A 15484-nucleotide genomic window follows, 5' to 3' on the forward strand; every position below is an offset into this window, starting at 1 on the left:
CGAGCCTGTCTGGCGGACAATCTTTTGACCTCTCCGATGAAAGATAGATTCTTATGATCAGTTAGAATAGCAACTGGATGTAGTGTTCCTTCTAACAGATGCCTCCATTCCTTTAAGGCCGATATTATAGCCAATAGTTCTCTGTCTCCAATGTCATTTCTTCTCTCCGTGTCAGACAATTTTTTAGAAAAAAAAACACAAGGATGCAAAGGTTTGTCCAAACCTTGTCTTTGCGACAGTACAGCCCCTATACCAATCTCAGACGCATCAACCTCTAGCAAAAAAGGTAGAGAAGTGTCTGGATGAAACAAAATCGGGGCAGAAGCAAAAGTCTCCTTGAGAGTCTTGAAGGCAGCCAAAGCTTCCGTAGACCAAACTTTGGTATTGGCACCCTTCTTAGTCATGTTAGTAATGGGTGCTATTATGGAAGAAAACCCGTTAATGAAGCGCCTATAATAGTTGGAGAATCCGATAAACCTTTGTATGGCTTTGAGTCCAGTGGGCAAAGGCCAGTTTAAAATAGACTGAAGTTTACCAGGGTCCATCTTGAAACCTTCATCGGAAATGACATAACCCAGAAAATCTATCTGGGATTGGTCAAAACTACACTTCTCCAATTTGCAGTACAACCCGTGTTGTAAAAGTTTGCGTAACACTTTTCTAACTTGTCTGTGATGAATCTCCTTGTCTCTGGAATGTATTAGTATATCGTCCAAGTATACTATACAGTCCTCTTGGAATTCTCTCAACACCTCATTGATTAGCTCCTGAAAGACAGCTGGGGCATTACATAGCTCGAATGGCATAACTGTGTATCCATAGTGACCGTAATGGGTATTGAATGCAGTTTTCCATTCATCACCCTGCCGGATTCTAACCAAGTTATACGCTCCTCGTAAGTCCAACTTGGTAAAGACTTTGGAACCCTTGAGTCTATCGAATAACTCGGTAATCAGAGGAATAGGATAAGCATTTTTAATTGTTATTTTATTCAAACCCCGGTAGTCTATGCATGGCCTCAGAGTGCCATCCTTCTTAGTGACAAAGAAAAATCCAGCCCCCGCTGGTGATGTAGACCTTCTGATAAAGCCATTGTTCAAATTTTCCTCGATATATGCCTCTAGTACTTGGTTCTCCTTAGTAGATAATGGATACAGAGTACCTCTGGGAGGCATTGTGCCAGGTAGAAGTTTAATAGTGCAGTCAAATGACCTATGGGGAGGTAAGGTGTCAGCTCTCCCCTTATCAAAGACTGGGAAGAGTTTGTAGGTATGTCTGCTCTGGGAGCTGGAGTGATCCGTTGCAAGCATCTGCCCTTACAACCTAAACCCCATGACGTTATCTCTCCTAGTTCCCAGTCAATGACGGGATTGTGTTTTCTTAACCATGGGTACCCCAAAACTACAGGGAATGAAGGTGAAGAAATTAACAGTAAGGATATAATTTCTTCGTGTAATGCGCCAATCGTAGCATTGATTGGTATGGTCTCATGAGAAATCACGGGCTTTGATAGTGGTCTACCATCTATGGCCTCAACGGCCAAGGGTGTCTCTCTTAAATGAAAAGGAAGGAGTTGTCTCTTGGCAAAGGTGAGATCCATGAATCTTTCTGCTGCTCCAGAATCTATCAGGGCAAAAGTTTTAACTGAACTCTTCTCCCAGATCAACGAGATAGGGACTAGAAGCCTATGATCTTTCTGTTTATTTATAGAGGACGAGATCGCATCACCCAAGGCCTGTCCTCTGGAGGTACTTAGGTGCGAGCGTTTCCCGGCCTAGTGGGGCATGTAAGGCGTAGGTGACCCCTCTGTCCACAATATAAACAAAGACCCTCCCTTCTCATGTATTGTCTCTCCTGTTCAGTTAAGCGAGTAACCCCTAATTGCATTGGCCCAGGTAGTGCTAGTGCCATAGAATCGGAATTCTGGAATGAGGGAGCTAATCTAATGGATGGTCTACGGATTCTCTCTCTGGTGTTCTGTCTTTGTCTCATACGTTAGTCTATACGAGAAATAAACTAAATCAGATCTTCCAAATTCTCAGGAAGTTCTCTAGTGGCCACCTCATCTAAAATTTAATCAGATAAGCCATTTAGAAAAACATCCATAAAGGCTTGTTCGTTCCATTTTACCTCAAAGGCCAATGATCTTAATTTTTTAATGTGTAATTCACCAGAGTATTGGTTCCTTGGCTGAGACGTAGCAACGCTTTAGCGGTGTTAGCCCTTCTTCCTGGAGGATCGAAAGTTCTCCTAAATGCTTCCACGAAAGCATTATAGTTATACACTAGTGGGTTATCATTTTCCCATAACGGATTAGCCCATCTAAGCGCCCTATCTATCAGTAAGGTTATGATAAATCCGACCGTAGGTCTGTCAGTAGGATAGGCCCGTGGTTGTAATTAGAAATGAATGCTAATCTGGTTCAAAAAACCCCGACAAGTCTCTGGTGAACCTCCATAACGTAGTGGTGAAGTAACCCGGGAGGAAGCCCCTACCGTAGCTACCTCTAGGCCTGTGTTAACCGGAGCAATAAAAGAAGTACGAGTCTCCTCAGGCTGCAGATTTGGCCGAGATAATAGTGACTGTAAAGCCATAGCCATTTGGTCCATTCTATGGTCCATGGCTTCAAATCTAGAGTCCTGAGAGGAGCCCTGGGAATTAGTACCTGCAGGATCCATGGCCCTGTCGTAATGTCAGGATCAAGACAGGGATCCAACACGCAGTGTACTAAAACTATAAAGACGTATACCGGACCTTAGAGTGGCCGGACTAACGTCAAGCAAACAAGGAATGGTCAGGGACAAGCAGAGGTCGAGGGAAGGAGAAGACAGGTAAGCGTAAGCCGGGACGAGTATAAGGATAGGAGAGGTAAGCAAAGTCAAGAAACAAGCCAAGTCAAAACCGTAGAATACGGGGGGCGGGGCCTGACAGCCAAGATGGCCAGACGTGTTTGCTACTAGCTCCTGGTAAACTACGTTAAAACGGCTAAAAACTGCGGCAAAACCTGAGAAACTCGGCCCTAGGCAACCAAGGGAGCACCCTCACTACACTCGACTACTCCCTAAGCTTGAATTTGGGTGACCCGATGGAAGCACAAGGAGCCTCAGCTTGCGGCCTACTACGGTCGACGGTCAGGGTGCTGGGGGAGACGGCCGATCTCCCGACCCCGGACTCCAGGCGGCCAAAAAAGTCTGCACAGCCCTGTTCCCCCCCCTTGGACCGGCGGGGGATATCCGGTCCCCTCTGAGTGCCACCTCACCTCAGCAGGGTCGACAAGAAGGAGTAAAGACCCTAGGACCGCATGGTCACCAAAGATGGCGGATGGTCTAAGGGGCAATCGAGAAAATGAGCCCTTCGAGACTGCCTTTGAAAAGTTCTGGCAGGCATTCTGGCTCCGCATGAAACCCCAGGCACACCGACCAACCTCTCATGCAAAACGCGAAAGCCTAACGACAACGGAGGCTAAGGTACCTCCAACCAGGCGCAAGGCCTGCTCAACGCGGAAGCCAGCCCGGCGTCCTCTAGCCCAGAGAAGCCCCCGGCTTACTGCGGCCCGATCCCGACAACACTCGAGGGCACCCTTCCGAGTGACAAAGCTCACCCCAGACCCACAGCGAGACACAGCCACGCCACGACCACACAATCGAGACCCGGGCGCAACACGGCAGGGAGAGAGCCAAAAGCAGGAACCTCCGCAGCAACACCACTCTCGAGGACCGGACCCGGCAAGAGTCCGGGAGCTATTAGCACTACAGCTCAGGGGGGGTCGCCCTCATAACCACGACTCACACCCACGAAAGGTCTTACCTCCACGAACATATCGAAAGGCACATACTCGGGAACGTGTGAAGCTCCAAACTCAACCACGACAACCAGTCAAACATGCCCTTAGAGCAGCGACATGGGATATGGGCTCTATGGACTGCCATGGGACTCGGGGTGGGGGGCTCGAAGTTACAATCCTGTTACATGGGGCAGACTGGATGCCATTGATAGGCATAGGGTAAGCGATACCTAGAAGAAGCAGCACTCTCCTTATTAGCCTAGCAGTATCTCTATATGACACTGCATTTAATTATAATGGACAATATGCTTTTTGACATTACTGTTTCTGTTTTCTATTATTACTTGGCTATACATCTAATTACCAATGTGTTTACACGTCAGTCAGGCTGGAACGACAGGCTACTCATGCCAATCCATGACATGGAAGGGCCCTTGCTAGTTAGCAAACTAGGTCAATTGCAAACTAGCTTCCTAGGTCAATTGCAAACCCAAAGCGCGGATTTCCCTGACCGGAACTCAGATCCTTCACTCCCCTACCTATTAACCCCTGGAGACCAGGCTTTCCCATACAGATAGCCCACCACTCATTGGAGGGGAATGCGCTCAGCCCATAGCCCCTAGTTGCTATCTACTGCGAACTTAAGCGACCCAAACTCATTACAGAGAAGAATTAATCATATTTAAACATAGTTCATTACATCTAAATACACAGTGTAACTATTGCCAAAAGTGAGTTCTATCACTTACTATAGCATTCAGTGCTCCATGTCTATGACCTAGCTTAATAACACAGGAACTGACTTTCATAATCAACACTAGACATGTCAGACAAATCTTGTATCGTTTATTTTTCTTATTTTTATTTTTTGTTTTCCTTTAAAAAAAAAAAAGAAGTGCAAAACATTCCATTGCCTTGTACTTGTTATGCAATGTACAGTTAAATATCTTGCCACCGCTGTTGGGGCATTGCAAGAATCTTTGTTACTCATATGCACACAAAAATAAAGAATTAAAAAAAAAACAAAAAAAAAAACGTAGAATACTAAGAGAATATAAACGCACTGAAGGGACAGGCAAGCTGAAACCACAACAGGGCAATGACTCACAGTAAGTGAGTACCTTTTGTACCCTGTCTCTTTAATTGATATCCACACCCCCAGAACGTCCTGGTTTGAGATTTCACGCGGGTCGTGACGTCATTGACGTCATGACGTCGGCGGAGTAGCGCCATGTCATAAAAGGGGGCGGGGCTATTGCGGCTGGTGTCCATAGTGCCGAAATTGCTGGAGAAGAAGGAGGTGTGAGTGGAAGGTACCATGGCACCCCAAGCATGGGCCAAGGCTTCAAGAAAAGTGCAAGTAGGTCTGGTTTATTGAGGGCTACCTGCCTGGTATTTATGCAAGTATCCACCAGGTGGACACTCCCCTAGGGGACGTGATGGAACAATGGGACACATATTGGATATCAGCCAATCACAGACAATACAAACAAAACACTCCCACAGTGACATCACAATCCCTCCTCTCTATCCTGGAGATAATTGGGAAGTAATCAAATTATCTCCCAGGACAGAGGCAAGACTCCATTAACCACATGGTGTCACGGTAATATACCCCAACACGCAGGAATAGTTCAGATAGTCAAGAGACAAGAAACCAGGGTTCGTCTTACCGGACCTTAGAATGGCCGGACTTGGACGAGTAAAGAAAGACAGTGTCTAGAACAAGCCGAGGTCAAGGGAACTGAGAGACAGCGTAACGTAGAACAAGCCGAGGACTGGTACACAGAGGACAAAACAGCGGATAAGCAAGCAAGGATAAAGAGAGAGCGGAGTCAGGAACAAAGCCAAGGTCAAGCACCAAAAAACCAACTGAACGATACAAGCACTAAAGGGAACTGGACAGAAACCACGATAGGGCAAGGAGCAAAGGAAACAGGTGAGTATAAATACCCTAATGTTCACTTTGATTGGCCCCTGTCATATCCACGCCCCCAAAACGTGAGTGTATGGGGAACGTGGCATGACAGGGGCCAATGGGAGACGGATTCTAATTTAGTCTCCCACTGTCCCTTTAAGAGCGCGCCCGAGACGCGCGGCGCGCTCTTAGTGTCGGGCGGGACACGTGACCGCTTCTCGCGGTCACTGCCCGCCTGACTGATCTTATCGTTGGCTGAGCCGCACGCGGCTCGTGCAGGAGCAGGACCGCGCGCGGCGAGAAGAGAGGACCCCGGCCGGCCCCTGGAGAGGGTAAGTACCGCTACACATGGTTACAAAAAGACATAAAATTACACAATGTTACAATTACTACATAAAACATATACATGCAACATATCCCCAGATAGCTTAGATCTGAGTGCACATTATTATTGAATGGCGCTCAGATCACATACATACAATTCAATCGCCATGGAGCCAAAGTCTTTTCCATAGTCTTTCGTTACACAAATTGGCTCCATGGCATAGCTATCTGGGGTAGCACTACTCACATACTGAAAGTCCCGAACAACTCGGCAGAAATACCCAAATAAACCTTATTGGAGGGTAAAATACAGCTACCAGCACAGGGACCATAGTCGGAAGGCAGGAGGCTAGCCAGTAGTCCCCTCCAGGCACAAGTGGCGAAGGGCACTTCGTCACAAATGCTGTCCCATCTCCACCTGCTATCTGTGGGTCTTCCCAGGACCAGTCTGTGAGATCTCTCAACATTTGTGAGTAAGGTCCACCTGCTTCGGCACCTTGCAACACCGGCTGCTGCTGGGGATCTGGGCCTGCTGCCCAGCATCCCGGTGGGCCTGGTAGAGAGACCTCGGCCCCATCTGCGTGTCTGCCTCAGCCCCATCCACCTGCCTGTTGTGGGTTCCTCACAGGACCAGTCTATGAGGACCCCTACTTCGGGTTCCTCCGGCCGCCTCAAGGGAAGACGGCTAGCCTCCTCGGATGCAGCCTCTACTCGGCTGCTGTGACACTCCTTCCGCTGAGCATACTCTCTCTCTTTCGCCAGCCAGAATTCTCGGTCCAGCCTTGTGTTTCGCTCGGCCGTGACCTGGTTCCAGATCACCCGGCGTATCTCCATTGGTACATCCCCATATTGGGCCACTTGCTGCCTCACCTCGGCCAGCCAATCATCTTCAGAGCCAGAGCCTTCCATACCTGTCTGCTCCAAGTCGCTGGATACCTCTGCTCCCAGGGGCGCTGCACGAGTGCTAGCGTTGCCCTCAATTTGTAACTCCACAAACGGTGTCTCTGAGCTGCTTTACCTCGCCCTAGGACGCCATCCCACGGTTGCCACCAATTTAAAGGATCACCTGGCACCCCGACTGGGTACCTCCGTTGAAAGATGCTCCTAGCGCTTCCTGAGGGTTCCAAGCACTCCAGCCGACACCATAACCACTGTAGACTCCTCCAGAGACCAAGACAGGAACAAGCTCTTACAAGAGCTTAGTAGTGATATAGCAAGGGAGTATGACTAGCATAACAATCCCTTGTAGCAGATTCCCCCAGTAACGAGACGACACTTCGTTTTGAGGGTCAAGCAGAACTGACTGTACTGGCACATACAGCCTCTTTTATTCCCAATCCACAAACATAGTATTGCCCACAGGGTTTTACAGAACAACCAATCAATCCGTACAATACACACAGACACTCCCACACAAAATCCTCCCCTCTGCCTGTGATATGATTACTGAACACAATGGTTAATATAATTAGCACAGGCAGAGAAATACAGTTTTTACCAAATATTAATAACTTCCAAAATATACATGCCACAAACATAAACATCACATATTCGAACTCAGCACACTTGAATTATAAACATAGTCAAAATTCAGCCAATTCCATCCAGGGGTTAAAAAGTTAAGGGAAAGTCCTATTTGACCAAATGAAGCATGGCTTTTCTGCCCAAAACAAGTTCCACAGAGTCTTCTATCCTGGAGATAATTGGGAAGTAATCCAATTATCTCCAAGGACAGAGGCAAAACTCCATTAGCCACATGGTAGCAAAATACAATAAAATACATAAAAGTATATAACTGTGCAGCTATTGCATAAAACATATACATTCAACATATCCCCAGATAGCTTAGATCTGAGTGCCCATTATGACTGAATGGCGCTCAGATCACATACATACAGTTCAATTGCCATGGAGCCAAAGTCTTTCACATAGTCTTTCGTTATACAAATGGGCTCCATGGCTATTTGGGGTAACACTGCTCACATAGGGAAAGTACAGAATGACCTTGCTTTTGGGTCTTTGCAGGGGAAAATCAAGCATTTTAACATGGGGCCATAGTCACAGGGCAGGAGGCTGGCAATCAGTCTTCTCCAATGCCCAGTGGCGAGGCTGGTTTCGCCACCCCCCCCCTTTTCCTTGCACTCTCCCCCCTCGCTCGTCTGTTTGCGGTCCTCTGATAAGACTCCGATGATCCCACGTGTTGGACCCCGCCCGCCGGCTCAGTCCACCGAGCGGGATTCGCCTCTTGTCTCCCTCACCCGACCCACGCTTTCACTCGCGGTGTAAGTTCTCCCTGTGGCTGGAGCGGCGTGGGTGGGTGTGAGGCGGTTAGCTGGTCACGGGGGAGCGGCTGCTCCCAGCCTCCGGGCACTCACCTTCCCGCAACAGCGTGGTCATGCCGCAGTTGTGCCTATCTGATTATTTAAAGGCACGTGTACAGTATATGTTAGTATTGATTTTTCTTTGTCCTGCTGTGTGCATTAAAGTCCATTTCAGTTTTCAGTCATACTGATTTTGCTTTGCATGTGTTTTCCCCAGTTGCTGGCCTATTGTATTTCTGTGGACCCCACTATTACTCATTCCTGCATGTTTGTACACATACACTCAGCATGTGACCTGCTAGCGCTGATTGCCCTGCCTTGGCTGTACCACATAATTTGGCCTGCTCTGTCTGTGCCCACAAAACTGGCCTGCCTTGTCTGTGCCCCCGTGATTGGCCTGCTTTGTCTGTGCCCACTGATTTGGCCTGCGCTGTCTGTGCCATTCTCTGTGTATACCTAGCCTGGCAGCTCCGTACTCTGGACGTCCTTGGCTTTGGGCCCTGCATGCGCTACCTGACTTGCCTCTGCCACTGTTAGGGGTGCTGCCCTGTTTGCCTGCTGGTGACACCTGTCTTCTATATCCTTAGGTGTCACGTTTTCCCACATCTCCTTGACCATGGACACGTCTACTCAGGAGCAGAATTTGCAGGCCCTGATAAATGCGGCAGTAGCTGCCTCCGTGGAAAAGGCCCTGGGCTAGGTGTTGCTGACTCCTCTATGGCAGAGTCAGGCCTTTGTTTACTGGAGTTCCTGGATCTCTCCCATCGAGATCCTGTACTCCTGCCGTCCCCTCTGATGCTCCTTTCGGACTCCCGGGGCAATCCGCATCCCCTCGTGAGGGATGGCCACCTGCTATTGGTTTCAGGGGAACCTGGAATGTCGAGGCGTTATCGCAGTCGTCTTAAGACCTCCTCTGGGATACCTAGGTTCCCGGGACTAGAAGATGCTATCAGCATGTGGTTCCTGGTGTCGGTGTCTGGAATGGGATACCGATCCCTTTACAGGCCTTGTAACTAGCGTGCTGAATTTTCTATCTCATCTGTTTGATCTGGGCCGATCATATCGTTCGGTTAATGTGGCGAGGTCGGCGGCCCATGTTCCGCTTAGAGGTTTACCCATTGGCCAGGTTCCGCTAGTCTGCAGACTTATTCATGGTATGAGGCTCTCGCGACCACCTCTGCCAAAGTATTCCTCCCTCTGGGATATACGTGTGTTTTTTTGTTTCTCCGGGATTAGCCTGATAATCAAGACCTTTTCCTTCATCAGCTTTCGGCCAAATTTGCCCTCTTACTACTATGTCAACGCTTTTTCTTTCTCTCCGGAAGAGGTCTAGGATATCTAGACGTACCAAGTCAGATTCGACGGCTATTTTTTACCCATATTTCCGTGACTCGCCTAAACTCTGTGTAGCTAAGACTGTCTCGTTATGTAGCAATTACCGCTCTGCTCTTCTCATTCCGGACATTTGTTGATTTCTAATGTCAGACCCCACAGACCGGTCTTGTCTCCTACTCTGGCGGGATGGAAAAAGTGGTTATTGGCGTTGGCGAATTCGACATTCGGTTAGAGGCGCGGCAGCTTCTGGAGCCTTCATGGCGAGCACTTCCCTTCAGGACATCATGCGTCCCAAGAAGATACCTTTCGCCAATTTTATTTTAGACTGTCGGATCAAGCTTCTTTTGTTTTGCTGTCAGAGCATTAAAACAGCAAATATGAAGCCTCCTGTCATGCTATAAAATTCTAGATTATACTAGCTTTAGTGTAACTATAATCTTAATTTTATTAATGACAAGAGGCGAATAATTCCCTCCCAGTTTCTCCCTCCCCTTGTTCTTTGTTTGTTTGGGTTGACCTACTTTTAGTGTTAGCCTGTTCTCCTGGGCTGTGGTAGATAGGTCTGGTAATTGTGTTCCTAGGGGGAGTAGGGTGTTTGTCTGGGACTTTGTACTGTCAGTATTTGATGATGGGTATTCATGTTTTCACAGTACATTTCATTCACTAATCAGAGTTTTCGACTCTGTTTATCTTGTTTCAGTCTAATGGTTCGACTACGGTTCTTAGATCCGGATATTCTTCGGGATAAAGGTCAAGGTTGCATCCACTGGTCCCACGTTACAAGTTTCGGATGGCGGTCATCGACTTATTATGTTTGATTTGTTATTTTATTATTGTGTTGTATATTGTTCATGTACTTTATTTTGTCGCAACTTGAAAGAGGAAATAGTTGGTTGGGAGGGGCCTTTTATGGTTTCCTTACTTTTTTGTGATTGTTTTTTTCTCTGTATGTTAATCTGCTGCTTTGGATTTCTAGCAAAGAGAAACTTACGCAAATATTCACCTCCTGTCATTAATAAAATTAAGATTATAGTTACACTAACGCTAGTATAATCTACAATTATATGGACACACTATAAAATTCACACAGTGTAACATTCACACAACTATTATTATATGGACACACTATAACATTCACACACAGTGTAACATTCACACAACTATTATTATATGGACACACTATAACATTCACACACAGTGTAACATTCACACAACTATTATTATATGGACACACTATAACATTCACACACAGTGTAACATTCACACAACTATTATTATATGGACACACTATAACATTCACACACAGTGTTACATTCACACAACTATTATTATATGGACACACTATAACATTCACACACAGTGTTACATTCACACAACTATTATTATATGGACACACTATAACATTCACACACAGTGTAACATTCACACAACTATTATTATATGGACACACTATAACATTCACACACAGTGTTACATTCACACAACTATTATTATATGGACACACTATAACATTCACACAACTATTATTATATGGACACACTATAACATTCACACACAGTGTTACATTCACACAACTATTATTATATGGACACACTATAACATTCACACACAGTGTTACATTCACACAACTATTATATGGACACACTATAACATTCACACACAGTGTTACATTCACACAACTATTATTATATGGACACACTATAACATTCACACACAGTGTAACATTCACACAACTATTATTATATGGACACACTATAACATTCACACACAGTGTTACATTCACACAACTATTATTATATGGACACACTATAACATTCACACACAGTGTAACATTCACACAACTATTATTATATGGACACACTATAACATTCACACACAGTGTAACATTCACACAACTATTATTATATGGACACACTATAACATTCACACACAGTGTTACATTCACACAACTATTATTATATGGACACACTATAACATTCACACACAGTGTAACATTCACACAACTATTATTATATGGACACACTATAACATTCACACACAGTGTAACATTCACACAACTATTATTATATGGACACACTATAACATTCACACACAGTGTTACATTCACACAACTATTATTATATGGACACACTATAACATTCACACACAGTGTTACATTCACACAACTATTATTATATGGACACACTATAACATTCACACACAGTGTAACATTCACACAACTATTATTATATGGACACACTATAACATTCACACACAGTGTTACATTCACACAACTATTATTATATGGACACACTATAACATTCACACACAGTGTTACATTCACACAACTATTATTATATGGACACACTATAACATTCACACACAGTGTAACATTCACACAACTATTATTATATGGACACACTATAACATTCACACACAGTGTTACATTCACACAACTATTATTATATGGACACACTATAACATTCACACACAGTGTTACATTCACACAACTATTATTATATGGACACACTATAACATTCACACACAGTGTTACATTCACACAACTATTATTATATGGACACACTATAACATTCACACACAGTGTTACATTCACACAACTATTATTATATGGACACACTATAACATTCACACACAGTGTTACATTCACACAACTATTATTATATGGACACACTATAACATTCACACACAGTGTAACATTCACACAACTATTATTATATGGACACACTAGAACATTCACACACAGTGTAACATTCACACAACTATTATTATATGGACACACTATAACATTCACACACAGTGTTACATTCACACAACTATTATTATATGGACACACTATAACATTCACACACAGTGTTACATTCACACAACTATTATTATATGGACACACTATAACATTCACACACAGTGTTACATTCACACAACTATTATTATATGGACACACTATAACATTCACACACAGTGTAACATTCACACAACTATTATTATATGGACACACTATAACATTCACACACAGTGTAACATTCACACAACTATTATTATATGGACACACTATAACATTCACACACAGTGTTACATTCACACAACTATTATTATATGGACACACTATAACATTCACACACAGTGTTACATTCACACAACTATTATTATATGGACACACTATAACATTCACACACAGTGTTACATTCACACAACTATTATTATATGGACACACTATAACATTCACACACAGTGTTACATTCACACAACTATTATTATATGGACACACTATAACATTCACACACAGCGTTACATTCACACAACTATTATTATATGGACACACTATAACATTCACACACAGTGTAACATTCACACAACTATTATTATATGGACACACTATAACATTCACACACAGTGTAACATTCACACAACTATTATTATATGGACACACTATAACATTCACACACAGTGTTACATTCACACAACTATTATTATATGGACACACTATAACATTCACACACAGTGTAACATTCACACAACTATTATTATATGGACACACTATAACATTCACACACAGTGTTACATTCACACAACTATTATTATATGGACACACTATAACATTCACACACAGTGTAACATTCACACAACTATTATTATATGGACACACTATAACATTCACACACAGTGTTACATTCACACAACTATTATTATATGGACACACTATAACATTCACACACAGTGTTACATTCACACAACTATTATTATATGGACACACTATAACATTCACACACAGTGTTACATTCACACAACTATTATTATATGGACACACTAACATTCACACACAGTGTTACATTCACACAACTATTATTATATGGACACACTATAACATTCACACACAGTGTTACATTCACACAACTATTATTATATGGACACACTATAACATTCACACACAGTGTTACATTCACACAACTATTATTATATGGACACACTATAACATTCACACACAGTGTTACATTCACACAACTATTATTATATGGACACACTATAACATTCACACACAGCGTTACATTCACACAACTATTATTATATGGACACACTATAACATTCACACACAGTGTAACATTCACACAACTATTATTATATGGACACACTATAACATTCACACACAGTGTAACATTCACACAACTATTATTATATGGACACACTATAACATTCACACACAGTGTTACATTCACACAACTATTATTATATGGACACACTATAACATTCACACACAGTGTTACATTCACACAACTATTATTATATGGACACACTATAACATTCACACACAGTGTTACATTCACACAACTATTATTATATGGACACACTATAACATTCACACACAGTGTTACATTCACACAACTATTATTATATGGACACACTATAACATTCACACACAGCGTTACATTCACACAACTATTATTATATGGACACACTATAACATTCACACACAGTGTAACATTCACACAACTATTATTATATGGACACACTATAACATTCACACACAGTGTAACATTCACACAACTATTATTATATGGACACACTATAACATTCACACACAATGTTACATTCACACAACTATTATTATATGGACACACTATAACATTCACACACAGTGTTACATTCACACAACTATTATTATATGGACACACTATAACATTCACACACAGTGTTACATTCACACAACTATTATTATATGGACACACTATAACATTCACACACAGTGTTACATTCACACAACTATTATTATATGGACACACTATAACATTCACACACAGCGTTACATTCACACAACTATTATTATATGGACACACTATAACATTCACACACAGTGTAACATTCACACAACTATTATTATATGGACACACTATAACATTCACACACAGTGTAACATTCACACAACTATTATTATATGGACACACTATAACATTCACACACAGTGTTACATTCACACAACTATTATTATATGGACACACTATAACATTCACACACAGTGTTACATTCACACAACTATTATTATATGGACACACTATAACATTCACACACAGTGTAACATTCACACAACTATTATTATATGGACACACTATAACATTCACACACAGTGTTACATTCACACAACTATTATTATATGGACACACTATAACATTCACACACAGTGTTACATTCACACAACTATTATTATATGGACACACTATAACATTCACACACAGTGTAACATTCAAAAAGGCAGAGTTATTCACTAAAGTGAGAATGGTCTGAAATTAAGATGGCGTTCCAAATAAAGGCCAAAATAGCCAAACTGAAAACATTACTGGCTTGGTATGGCTTTTTTGGCCTTAAACCAATCTACTTTGAATTGACTTTGAAATACCAACAGTTCTAAATTAACCTGACAATGTGCCAAGCAAACACACTGCTGTACAGACACACTATGTACCATGCACACACTGCTGTACAGACACACTATGTACCGTGCACACACTGCTGTACAGACACACTATGTACCGTGCACACACTGCTGTACAGACACACTATGTACCATGCACACACTGCTGTACAGACACACTATGTACCGTGCACACACTGCTGTACAGACACACTATGTACCGTGCACACACTGCTGTACAGACACACTATGTACCATGCACACACTGCTGTACAGACACACTATGTACCATGCACACACTGCTGTACAGACACACTATGTACCATGCACACACTGCTGTACAGACACACTGCTGTACAGACACACTATGTACCATGCACACACTGCTGTACAGACACACT

The sequence above is a fragment of the Pelobates fuscus genome, chromosome 4 (genome assembly GCF_036172605.1).
Source record: "Pelobates fuscus isolate aPelFus1 chromosome 4, aPelFus1.pri, whole genome shotgun sequence".
In the NCBI taxonomy this organism is placed as follows: Eukaryota; Metazoa; Chordata; class Amphibia; order Anura; family Pelobatidae; genus Pelobates; species Pelobates fuscus.